Raw genomic sequence first — 12211 nt, 5'->3', positions numbered from 1 at the left:
TCCCAGGCTAACATCACCTTTAAGGGTGCAGTGGCCATTTTCTTCTCCCTGCAGAGGCAGGACAAGCTGTTTGGAACACTGAGGCAGGAGGGCCACATCGCTGCCCCTCACCAACACTGCAAACAGGGTCTTCAAGATCCTGGGGTTCTTCACCAGCTCCTTTTTTTGATTCCCAATAGAGTAGTTGGGATGGAAGGCATTCACCCCTGGCTTCCTCTAAGATACCCTCTAGGCAGCAGATGTTTAGTGAGCCTGCAAAAATTCTGGAGCCAGTCTCAAAGGGGCTGAACACCAGGTGGGGCCCTGGAATCCAGGGTCTCTGTTTTAAGACTTCTGCCCACTGGAAATAATTGACCTCTTGAGATTTTTTTTTTAATTGAAGGGAGGGCACACTGTACACCCCCTCTCCACTCAGATAATTGAGACCCAATGCCTAGTTACCCATGCCACCCCCAAACCCACCCACACACACCAAGGCAATGCCAGGGGTACAGACTTGCTTTGGTAACGAGGCCCCTCCGGATGTCCAGAGTGTGAACAGCCACACGGGGAGGTGTGTGCTGTGAAGTCAGCGCCTTAGGAGGTGGGAGAGGGTGGTGGGCAGAGAAGGAAGAAGTCTGATCTTGATGGATCGGCAGGAAAATGGGGAGAGGAGGTCAGGACATAGGAGACAGGAAAACCAAGGATGATCAGAAAAGGGGCAAAAGCAGAAAATGTAGGAAAGATGAGAGAAGCAAGAGAAAGACAAAACAGGGTGTGAGCAAACACCTAAAACAGGACAGAGAGCATATGGAGAGAAGGAAACAGAGAGAGACGCCGGGGAAGGACGTGAGGAGGGGCCAGGAAGACGACATCAGAGCTCAGCGTAGAAACCTCCACTGACGAGAGGGCTGAGCCTCAGTCCTTGACGAGAACCTAGGGGGCTGAGGTCACCAGGTCGGCCGTAAATCAGCAGGTCGATGGCTGTCAGGAGGGCCACAGCCGGCCGATAGTCCCTGTGGCTCGAGCAGTGGGTGAGCCGCAGCATATACACGTCCCAGAATCCCTCGGGCTTGTCCTCAATCTCCTCATCTGCTGGGCAGAGCCACCAGAGAACCAAAGCAGTGGCGTGGAGGAGGACGGAGAGCAGGTCAGCACAGCCTGGACGGGCAGCCAGTGCTCCCAGTTGCCCAGGTTCAGCATCGTGGCCACGGCTGCCGGGGCGAAGCAGAGGTAATAGATGGCCAGACACCACCCGTGAGCTGGCTCCTTCGGGTGCCGGGAGGTGTTGCTGATGAAGGCGAAGATGACACAGGCCACAATCGTCTCCAGCACCTTCCACAGGCCCCGCGTGGTGTACACAGTGCAGGTGAGGTCCTTGCGCTTGTAGCAGTTCCATGTGCAGGACAGTTCTATACCATAAAGGAAACACGTAATGTAGGTGAATGACCGGGCAGCCCTGACCCAGTCTATGAAAGGGTCATAAGGCAAAAACTGGAGGCTCCGGATAGACTGGAGGAGGTGTCGTGAGAGACAGACGTGGGCGGCGAAGCAGGCATCCGTGAGGGGCATGTGGTACAAGAAACGAAAGTGGGGCTGGATATAACACAGCTCAACGATGACTACGGTGAGACTTCTGGGCAAAGAGAGGAACCAGATGAGCATGGCCCGGGTATCTATGGCCCTGTAACCTACGCCGCACTCCCGAAAGCCCTTGTAAGCCACCAGCCAGAAGGCCACACGGCTGGAGAACAACTGCAGCAGGCGGAAGCGGAACCACACCAAGGCCGAGGAGTCCCGGTCTGGGGATGTGGACCTGGGGGACATGGTGCTGTGACGGTCAGGCAGGTCACGGTCACCGGTTGTGGCAATGGTCCTCACTGAGGATCCACCAGAGGAAGACCCGCATCTGGAGAGGGATTGAGTCAGATGCCTGAAAACGACCCAGGGCCCTGTGACGGCTGAGGCTCAGGATCTGCAGAGTTAGAACCAATGACTCAGACACTTGGGTAACAGCACAGCCACTCCAGAATCGTTCTCCCCACCCATCACTGCTGGCTTTTTCAGGAGATTTGTTTTATCCCAAACCTTACAGCTGGATTGGGGGTGGCATCAAAACTGTGTATATATTTTTATCTTTTTGTGCTAGGTGCCATTATCTAAAGGAATATAGAGTATGCTTCTCCTTTTCTACAATCACAAACCTTCATGATTCTCAAAATTGAAAAAGAATTAAAAAAAAAAAAAGTTTGGTAGCAAATTCTTACCTGAACAGACCTGAGACGATTAACAATTTTTGTTTATTTCAATGAAAGTGAATGTTCAAAAGTATAGTTGCCAAAATGAACGTGTTTGATCACAAACTATTTTTAGACACCAGTGGGGTGTGATGTCATATAGAGTAGATGCACCATGTTACATGTCTGAAGCAGAAAGTTTCTGAATTCAGAAGCTTATCTGACCCAAATGGATTTCAGAAAAAAGACTGTGGATTATACTGCTAACATCATTTATCAATGAAAACAGTAAGACTTGGACAATTAAGGGCCTCCCCTAAGATTGTAAGTTTAGGAATGGGAACCCAGATAAAAATGGGTTTGAATCCTTGGCTCTATAGCCCACATGACAGCAGGGCCTGGGAGTGGGAGCCAAGGACCAAAGCTTGGGGCTCTGGAACCCAGGACACATCTTCAGGGCCACGGCCTCCTTCCACAGCAACCTGAAGACACATGTGTCCTGGCCTGTCCTCCCTGCAGCCATCACTAGAAGGAGCTGCCAACTGAGGGGACACAGCCCCACCTGGAGGAGGGGAGCTTCAGGGGTGAACAGGGAGGAGCCATGCGGTGAGAGCAAGGCCGTGGGGACAGGATGACATGAAAAGTAGGGACTGCTGTGAATCCCCTCCCCCAATTTTGCCTCAACATGTGACTCTTCACAATTGGGAAAGGGAGATTCAAACCCAGCATGACTCCAAGGGGGACTGTCTTGGAGAAATCACAGAACAAATTAACATAATGTTTGACTCTTAAGCTCCAAAGCAGCCATCCATGTGCCAGTCTGGAAAGATCTAGGAGTAGTTCTACTTGTGTGGGTTTTCCTGGCCTGGGAGACTGGTTAGCAGCTTCGAAGCTCGGAAGAAGGAATTAAAAATGAACAAGGATTCTGTGTCTGATGCTGATGGGGCGTTTTTCAGGACATCCAGGGATGCGGTGGTGATGGATGGATGATCGGCCCCCTTTTAAGGGCAGAAGCTGAGAGGAGGCCCCTGCAGGACCCCTGAGAGGTGACAGCCCTGAGGATGCACCCAGGACTGGGGTGGGGGTGGGGGCAAAGTGGCAATGACTGGGGGGGGTGGGGGCAGAGTGGAGATGACTGGGTGGGGGTGGGGGGCAGGGTGGAGATGACTGGGGGTATCCCAGGGTCCCAGTGGCCCTGAGGCAGCCCAGTAGGTGGAGGGGGGGCCTGGACTGGAGCTGAGGCAGGCAAACAGGGGCCTAAAGTGGTTTCAGGGCTGTGACAGGGACACGTGGCCAGAGTGGCAGGGACACTGGAGACCATGGAATTGCCCAGGTCACCTGCCCAAGACAGTCCCGCCAGCCAGGGCTGCAGTGCTGCTCACACAGGGACTCCTCCAGGGTCCAGTGAGTGGGCGGATGAGGCCCCTCCCAGCCCGCCCCCTCCTCAGGGACAGCTGCACTGTTTCCAAGGGACTATTTGCTGAGAGGCCCCCAGGGCTGAAGGGCCAGCACCCTGAGCCCCAGCCAGCTTCCTGCCATAGTGATGGTGATGGTCAGACACCATCAATAATGTTAAAATCTTGCTTGTTTTACAGCCAAAGTCTTGTGAATAGTTAAACACAGTTCTGGAGTTTGATGGACTGTTTTGATCTGTTTTGGATCTGCTTGATCAGTCCAAAAAATGGACTGTTTTGATCTGCCTGTTTTTATCTGTTTCTATCTTTGTTCTTTCTCTAGAAATATAACCAGTGACCTGTAGAATAATGACCCACTGAACTGGACAACGTGAGGACCACGCTCAAGTTTCAAAGCCAGGAAGGTGTCTCGTGGTTAATGTAAAGTCTCTAAAAACAGAAGCACAGAGCAGCCCCAGCAATGCAGCCTACAGCCTGCATCCCTTTCTTGTTCCCCTCCTTGTATAAATCTCGGCTCGACCTTGCAGTGCTGGGAGCTGGTTCTTTTGCACAGTGATCTGCCTTCTCCCCTGGTTGCAACTTCCTTAAGATGAAGCTACTTTTCTTTTACCCAACACTTGTTTCTCAGTACTGAAACTGCAGTTTCTGCAGTTTCTCAGAGTTCTTCTGAGCTGGGTGACAATGTTGGCCATCCAGGCAGCAGTCACATCCCTGGGGCTCTGGCCCCTCCCCTGCCTCCAGGGGCAACGAGGGTGGTGTGTCTGGGAAGGTCGAGGTGCCAGCTGCTCCCAGTGAGGGTCTTCAGGGATGCGCCAGTAGCTGCCAAACTTGTTAGTTTCCGAACTTGCCCTGTCCCTCCCGAGTCCTTCCTCGCAGCCTGTTTTCGCTTTCTATTGAGAGAAGGAAACTGGCCTCTGAAGGAGCAGAGGAGCTGTTGACTGAGTAGAGGGGTGTGCACCCTGGGAGCTCCCCTTCCCATCTGTTTGGGAATATTCTTTGCCCTTTGGAACTTTGGGGTCAGTTTGGACAGCACGGGAGTGGGACCTGGCTTTTGTGAGACTCTGTACCAGTCTCTACCCACGGGGGAATTTGTATGTTTGTTATCTGTTCTAGGGGAGAGAGTAAAGTGAAGTGGGGAGGTCTACATCCATCCAGTGGACTTCTAGACTTTGTAGAAGTCCACTGGGACACATCTTGGCAGACTGGCAAAACTAGAGCTATGACCTTGTTTTTAAAAAGTTTCTTTTTTTTTTAATTGCAATACAGACTGGCCCAGTTTGCTTTCAATTCTGAAGAACCTGGCCCCTGAATGGGTCTCTAAATTCCTTCACTATTTGGAGTTAAAACTAATTTATCAAAGATCTGGTAAGTGGGAGGGAACTCCATGTGCAGGTCTTCCTCTTACTCCATAGTAAAAGTAACAGAGCACTGAAAGGCAAAATTCTCCAACAAGGGCACTAAATTGGAGGCAAAAAGGAAACTAAACTGTGAAAAGCCTGCACCCTTTACAGACAAGTCTTTGCAGGTGAGGGAGGGCGAAGAGGGGATCAGCTTATGAAACTGAATTTCCCCCACCTCTGTGGTTCCAGTGCTGATACCCCAGGCAGGGGCTGCCCGGATCTGCACCCACCTCACCCAGTCTCTGGAAGGAAGAAGAGTTCTATTGTTCTAACACCACAGGAGTTCTAACGGGGCAGAGCCTTAGTGCCCTCACCCCCACCCGCTCCAGAACTGTGAGAGAACAAGAATACACTGCTGTTGTTTTAAGCCGTCAGGCTTGTGATAATTTGCTGCAGTAACCCTAGAAATTCAAGATGAATTTCAAGAAATGATAAATTATTTGTCATACTTTTTTTAAAGTTTTCAGAAAAGCTTGCTGACCTCCTACTCTAGAACATGGTGATCACATCGATCCCAGGACCCCTGGTCATATCCTGTGTCCCCCAGTGTCTGAGACTCACAGAGGAGGGTCCACTGATCTAGAGAAGGGGGGTCAGTGCAAACGCCTGTAAGTAAAGGGGATGGAGAAGACTAGGGCCCCTGGAGAGAACCAGCTGCACCTCTCAAGGGTGGTGGAAAAGCAAGATGCCATGTGGATAACACTCTCATGTGTATAATACTGGAAAAGATATACAGATATGCCTTATAAACTTGTGTGCATATATGTACTGCTGCTGCTAAGTCACTTCAGTCGTGTCCGACTCTGTGTGACCCCATAGATGGAAGCCCACCAGGCTCCCCCGTCCCTGGGATTCTCCAGGCAAGAACATTGGAGTGGGTTGCCATTTCCTTCTCCAGTGTGTGAAAGTGAAAAGTGAAAGTTAAGTCGCTCAGTCGTGTCCGACCCTTAGCGACCCCACGGACTGCAGCCTAGCAGTCTCCTCCATCCATGGGATTTTCTAGGCAAGAGTACTGGAGTGGCTTGCCATTGCCTTCTCCGGCATATATGTACATACATGTCCAAATGTGATGTCAGAGCATGTGAAATGTCCTGAAGGATGTACCCGAGGTTGAGGACATGGATGCTCCCTGGATGGAAGAGTGGATGCTTCTGTGAGCAGGCAGGAAGCCTGGCCATGCCCAAGAGGGGAAAATGGGCACATGTGAGATGAGCATAGTCCTACTTTATGTCAGTTCAGTTATACATGAGAATAGGAAAATATAGAAAATTAAACAGAATGAAAAACAATATAAAGGACATAACTGCTCAGCTGCTCAGCTCCAGCGACCCCCTTTTTAGGGGATGCAGCCTAGTGAAACTGTTGCAGGAAAGGGAACCCCTTCCAGGGTCCAAAACTGGGCTCTTGTCAAACACTCAGAAAAGAATTGTCCGAGGAGACATGTGCTGACAAAGCAAGAGACTTTCTTGGGAAGGGCACTGGGTGGAGAGCAGTAGGGTAAGAGAACCCAGGAGAACAGCTCTGCCACGTGGCTCGCAGTCTCGGGTTTTATGGTGATGAGATTATTTTCCGGGTGGTCTTTGGCCAATCATTCTAATTCAGGATCTTTCCTGGAGGCACACGCATCGCTCAGCCAAGATGGATGCTGGCAAGAAGGATTCCAGGAAGTGGACGGACACTCGGTGTCTCCTTTCCGCCTTTCCGGAACTCTTCCGGTTGGTGGTGGCTTATTAGTTCTGTATTCCTTATCAGGATCTCCTGTCATAAAACAGCTCATACAAATGGTTACTATGGTGCCTGGCCAGAGTGGGCGGTTTCAATCAGTGTGCTTCCCCTAACAAAACCAGATCTCCTGAGGCTTGAAAAGGAGCTGGAAATCTGGATTTTCATGTGAAATTGGAGCACTGTGCAGCTACCAAACACTTAAGGAAAAAAATAATCTTGATTCTATACCATCTCTTTCCGAAAACACTGTGAAGGGAAACCAAACACATCCCTAGACCACCTCCAGTACAAGCTGGTTTCAGCCCCTGATCTGCAGTAAATCAAGCTGCATGTGCTGATGTCCAGAGTGGAGCCAGGGCCTTCTGGGTCCTCTGTGAGGGGGAGGGGGACAGGTAGCTGGCATGGATCGAGTGTGCCATGCGCCAGGCCTCTGATAAGCCCTTCACATGCTTTCATACATTTAATTAATCTAAAATAGATACTAAGTCCACTGCACAGATGGGGAAACTAAGGCTCTGGTGAGTAACTTGCCAGGTTCATCCAGCTCTAAGGGATCTCCCACAGTCTCTCCCTCCACTTCTCTGCCCTTCTGGCACCTCCTCCTTCCTTCTTTTGTCCTGGCCATGACCTTCCCAGCTCACTGTCTTCCAGTCCACATGCCTGGCTGCCTGGCAGGCAGGGCTCAGCCACATCCAGGCTGTGCTCTGACGGGGGCCCCATGTCCAGGCTCACAGATTAGAGTGGAGGAGGGGCTGCTGGGAGACTCAAACTGCTGATTTCCAGGTGGGGGAACTGAGGCCCAGGGAGGGCACAGGCCTTACCCAGGGTCGCTCAGCAGGAACCCCCATGCCTCTCCTTCCCCAAGCCCTCCCTCTGTGACATGAGAAGGATCCAAAGCTGTCATTTAGTCTTAGGTGGAATTTCAGGGTGAGTTCAGGTAATTAAGCCAGGATCAAACTGGGGTACAGAGAGCAGGACACCCCAGCCTTTCTCACGCCAGTGCCCCTCCCCCACCCCGGCACTGCCCACTGGGAGGCCCGCAGGCTCCAGGCTCCCCTGAAACTGAGGCTTAAGGAGCTCTGTGAGTCCAGGGAGGTTCTCAGGTTTGCTCTGTGTTTCTTTTTCCTCCTCAGCTGGTCCCAGGGTTTATTATCAGCAAAGGCGACGAGGCCCCAGATGGCAGGAAGCTGGCTGGAGATCCGGATGCTGGCCCTTCAGCCCTGGGGGCCTCTCAGCAAATAGTCCCTTGGAAACAGTGCAGCTGTCCCTGAGGAGGGGGCGGGCTGGGAGGGGCCTCACTCCCCCCAACACTGGACCCTGGAGGAGCCCCTGTGTGAGCAGGACTGCAGCCCTGGCTGGCGGGACTGTCTTGGGCAGGTGACCTGAGCAATTCCGTGGTCTCCAGGGTCCCGGCCCCTCTGGCCGCGTGTCCCCGTCACAGCCCCGAACCCTACAGGCCCCGTCCTCCTGCCTCAGCTCCAGTCCAGGCCCCTCCTCCACGGAAGGCTGGCTCCATGCCTGCATCCCTTCTGGGTCAGAAGACCCCTATTAGGCTGCCTCAGGGCCACTGGCACCCTGGGATCCCCCCCCCAAACTCCCGCCCCTGTCCCAGGAGCATCCTCAGGGCTGTCACCTCCCAGGGGTCCAGCCTCCTCTTTCAAAAGGGGCTGACCATCCATCCACCCCCACCCCCACCCATTTCCACTCTGTGCCCACCCCCTCCCCAGTCCCCGAGCATCCTCAGGGCTGTCACCTCCCAGGGGTCCTGCAGGGCCTCCTCTTTCAGCTCCTGCTTTAAAAGGGGCCGATCATCCGTCCATCCCCACCCCCTCCCTGGGTTGCCCTGAAAGGCCCCCCATCATCATCAGTCGCAGCATCCTTGTTCATTTCCAATCCCTTCTTCCCAGCTTGAAAACCGCTAAGCAGTCCCCTAGGTCAGGAGAATCCTCCCTCAGGTAGGACTACTTCTAGATGTTTCCAGACTCCCATCTGGATGGCAGTTTTGCAGCTTAAGAGTCAGACATTATGTTAATTTATTCTGTGGTTCTTCAAAGACGGTCCACTTTGGAGTCATGCTGGGTTGGGGGTCTCCCCTCTCCAATGCGGAAGAGTCACATGTGAAGGCAAAATTGGGGGAGGGGATTCACAGCAGTCCCTACTTCCCACGTCATCCTGTCCCCACGGCCTTGCTCTCATCCCATGGCTCCTCCCTGTTCACCCCTGAGGCTCCCCTCCTCCGGGTGGGGCTGTGTCCCCTCAGGCAGCAGCTCCTTCTAGCGATGCTGCAGGGAGAAGAGGCCGGGACACTGTGTCTTAGTTTGCTATGGAAGGAGGCCATGGCCCTGAAGGCAGGTCCTTGGTCCCAGAGCCCCGAGCTTTGGTCCTGGGCTCCCCACCCCCCGCCCCACCGCCCCTGCTGACATGTGGGCTGTAGTGCTCAAACAACGGCTTTGGCATTGCTATCTGGGGTCCCACTCCTCAGCTTTTAACCTCAGGGAAGTCACTTGAGTCCTCCAGCCTTAGTTTTCTCATTTGTAAAATGGGGTTAGCAGTATAATCTACAGTCTCTTTTCTGAAAGCTTTGGAGTCAGAATTGAGATATGCTCCAGAATTCAGAACTTTTCAGCCCCAGACAGATAACCTGGTGCATCCACTCTATATGACATTACACTGAAAGCTCTTTGCAATTAAACACATTAGTATTTATGCAACTACCAAAATTGAACTTTCACACTAAGTGGAATAAATGCCTGCATGCTTGCTAAGTTGCTTCAGTCGTGTCCACTTCTTTCTGATGCTATGGACTATAGCCCCCAGGCTCCTCTGTCCATAGGATTCTCCAGGCAAGAATACTGGAGTGGGTTGCCATGTTCTCCTCCAGGGGAGCTTCCCAATGCCGGGATCAAATCTGCATCTCCTGAGGCTCCTGCATTGCAGGCGGATTCTTTACCCTTGAGCTACGGGGGAAACCCCAAGTAAAATAAATAAAGATCATTAATTATCTTGTGTATGTTTAGGTCAAATTATTTTACCAAATGAATTATTTAATACTTTAATTTTCAGAGCCTGAAAGGCTTGGGATGTCAGATAAAGGCCATCCTACTCTGTGTTTCTGTAGATAATGACACAGTTAAAAGAGCAAAAATATGTTCCTGGTTTGAAGCCAGACCCAACCCAGCTGGGAGTTTTGGGATAAGACAAGTCTCTTGACAAGGTCAAGGCTGATGGGTGGGGAGAACCCTTCTGGAGCAGCTGGGCTGTTACCCGAGTGTCTGAGCCTTTGGTTCCAACTCCACAGATACCGAGCCTCAGCCATCACAGGGGCCTGAGCCTTTCCCTGGCAACTGACTTAACCCACTTCCAAAGCTGGATCTTGCTCCGGTGGGTCCTCAGCCACGACCACTCGCATACTAGCGAAGGTGACCTGCATGACCATCGTGACCTCCACGTAATCGTCCTGAGCCCTGGACTTCTGGGCCATCATGGGCTACTTCCTCCGAACACTGCAGCTGCTCTCCACCAGCGTGGCCATCTCGCTAGTGGGCAGCCTGGACAGCTGGACGGTGCCCACAAGTAACTGGTCCTTTGTTATCTTGTGCTTCTGCTTCGTGGTGACCTTCATCATCCTCATCATCGAATCACTGGCGCTGCAGTACTGCTTCTCCTTCTCGTGGGGGGATTTTCTCCTCTGCCACGCCTGCTACCTCGCCCTCTTCTGCCTCTTTGTCTCCATCATTTACCCCACTACCTATGTTCAGTTTTTGTTTTACAGCCCCTCCTGGGACCACGCCATCGCTGCTACTGTGTTCTGCTTCATTTCTACTATGGCTTATGCCACTGAAGCAATCTGGATCTTGGGCTGGCCCCAGACAGGTGATTTCACTGGCTATATAGGCAGCTTGCCATTCCTCCTCAAGATGCTAGAGACACTGGTGGCCTGTGTCATCTTGCCCTTCATCAGCAACCCCTCCCTGTACATGGACCACCCACTGCTGGTGTCGTGTGTGGCCGTGCACTCCATCTGCTTCTTTCTGGGGATCGTGACCATCCTGTTGAACCTGGCTGACTGTGAGAACCGGCTGCCCATCTCCTTCTCCGTATTCCATCTGGTGCTGAGCCTGCTGTCTGTCCTTCTCTACATTGGAGCTCTGGTCCTCTGGCCGCTCTACCAATTTGACCAAAAGTTTGGCGGGCAGCCCGAGAGGCTCAGGGATGTGAGCTGTCAACATAGACTTACCAACTATCTGTGCATCTGGGACCAGCGCCTGGCTGTGGCCATCCTGACAGCCATCAACCTGCTGATTTACGTGGCTGACCTGGTGTACTGAGCCCGCCAGGTTTCTGTAGGGACTGAGGACCAGCCCGGGGACTCCTGATCACCTCTGCTCACAGGAGGTCTCTTCACCGAGCTCTGACATCCTCTTCCTGGCTCCCTCCCTCTCTCCTCACATCCTTCCCCGTTTATCTTACTCTCCTTTCTGTTCCCTTCCCCTCTTCTGCTCTGTCTCCCTCCTGTTTACTTTGGTTTCCCACATTCTGTTTTGCCTCTTTCTCTTGCTTCTCTCATCTTTTCTACATTTTTTACTTTTCCCCGTTTTCTGGTAATCCTTGGTTTTCCCATCTCCTGTGTCCTAACCACCTCTCCCCATTTTCCTTCTTCTGATCCATCAGGACCTGAGACTCCTTCCTTCTCTGCCCACTGCCCCCTCCCACCTCCTGAGGTGCTGACTCCACAGCACACAGCCCTCTGTGCCGCCGTTCACAGCCTGGGCCTCCGGAGGGGCCTCATTGCCAAAGTGTGTCTGTCCCACCTAGGGGTGCCTTAGTTAGTGTGTGGGGTGGATTTGGGGTGTAACTTGGTAGCTAAGGATCAGGCTTCACTTCCTCCTCGTGGAGGGGGTTGTACAGTGCACCTCTCCTTTAAGTTAAAAAAAATTCTCTGGAGGTCAATAACTTCCCTTGGGCAGGAGTGCTAATGCAGCAACTTGGATCCCTAGGCCCCCCTTGGGGCCCTGTCCCACCTGAGATTGGCTCTGGAATTTTTACTGACTTCCTAAAACCCACTGTCTACAGGCCTTGAGGACAAAAAAATATTTGAGTCATTTCTGTAAACGATGAATGCTGCTGGCCATCAAGCCTTCAGCCACTGCAGCAGCCCCCAGTGGGGGCAGCCCGAGGGGAATTCATGATGGAGATACACAGGGCCCTGGCTTTAGATCATTATGATGCATAAGAAAGGAATGATTCTGATGCACTCAGACTCCTGCACCTTCTGGTCCCAAGAAAAACACTAAACCTTGAGATTTCTGTTTTTGTAATTACTAACTGTGAAGAAAGCTGATCGCCGAAGAATTGATGCTTTTGAACTGTGGTGTTGGAGAAGACTCTTGAGAGTCCCTTGGACTGCAAGGAGATCCAACCAGTCCATTCTAGAGGAGATCAGTCCTGGGTGTTC

General features: G+C 52.3%; 1 pseudogene; it reads left to right on the top strand.

The window, feature by feature from the left end:
* Window positions 1-10238: 10238 nt before the first annotated feature.
* Window positions 10239-11132, top strand: LOC148774563 (myeloid-associated differentiation marker-like; annotated as a pseudogene).
* Window positions 11133-12211: the final 1079 nt, after the last annotated feature.

This window comes from Moschus berezovskii, chromosome 21 (assembly GCF_049115385.1).
Source record: "Moschus berezovskii isolate FMDL1 chromosome 21, NW_MosBer_1.0, whole genome shotgun sequence".
NCBI lineage: Eukaryota > Metazoa > Chordata > Mammalia > Artiodactyla > Moschidae > Moschus > Moschus berezovskii.
Note: the sequence above shows the minus strand (reverse complement) of the source record. Positions and strands in the feature narration are given on the sequence as shown.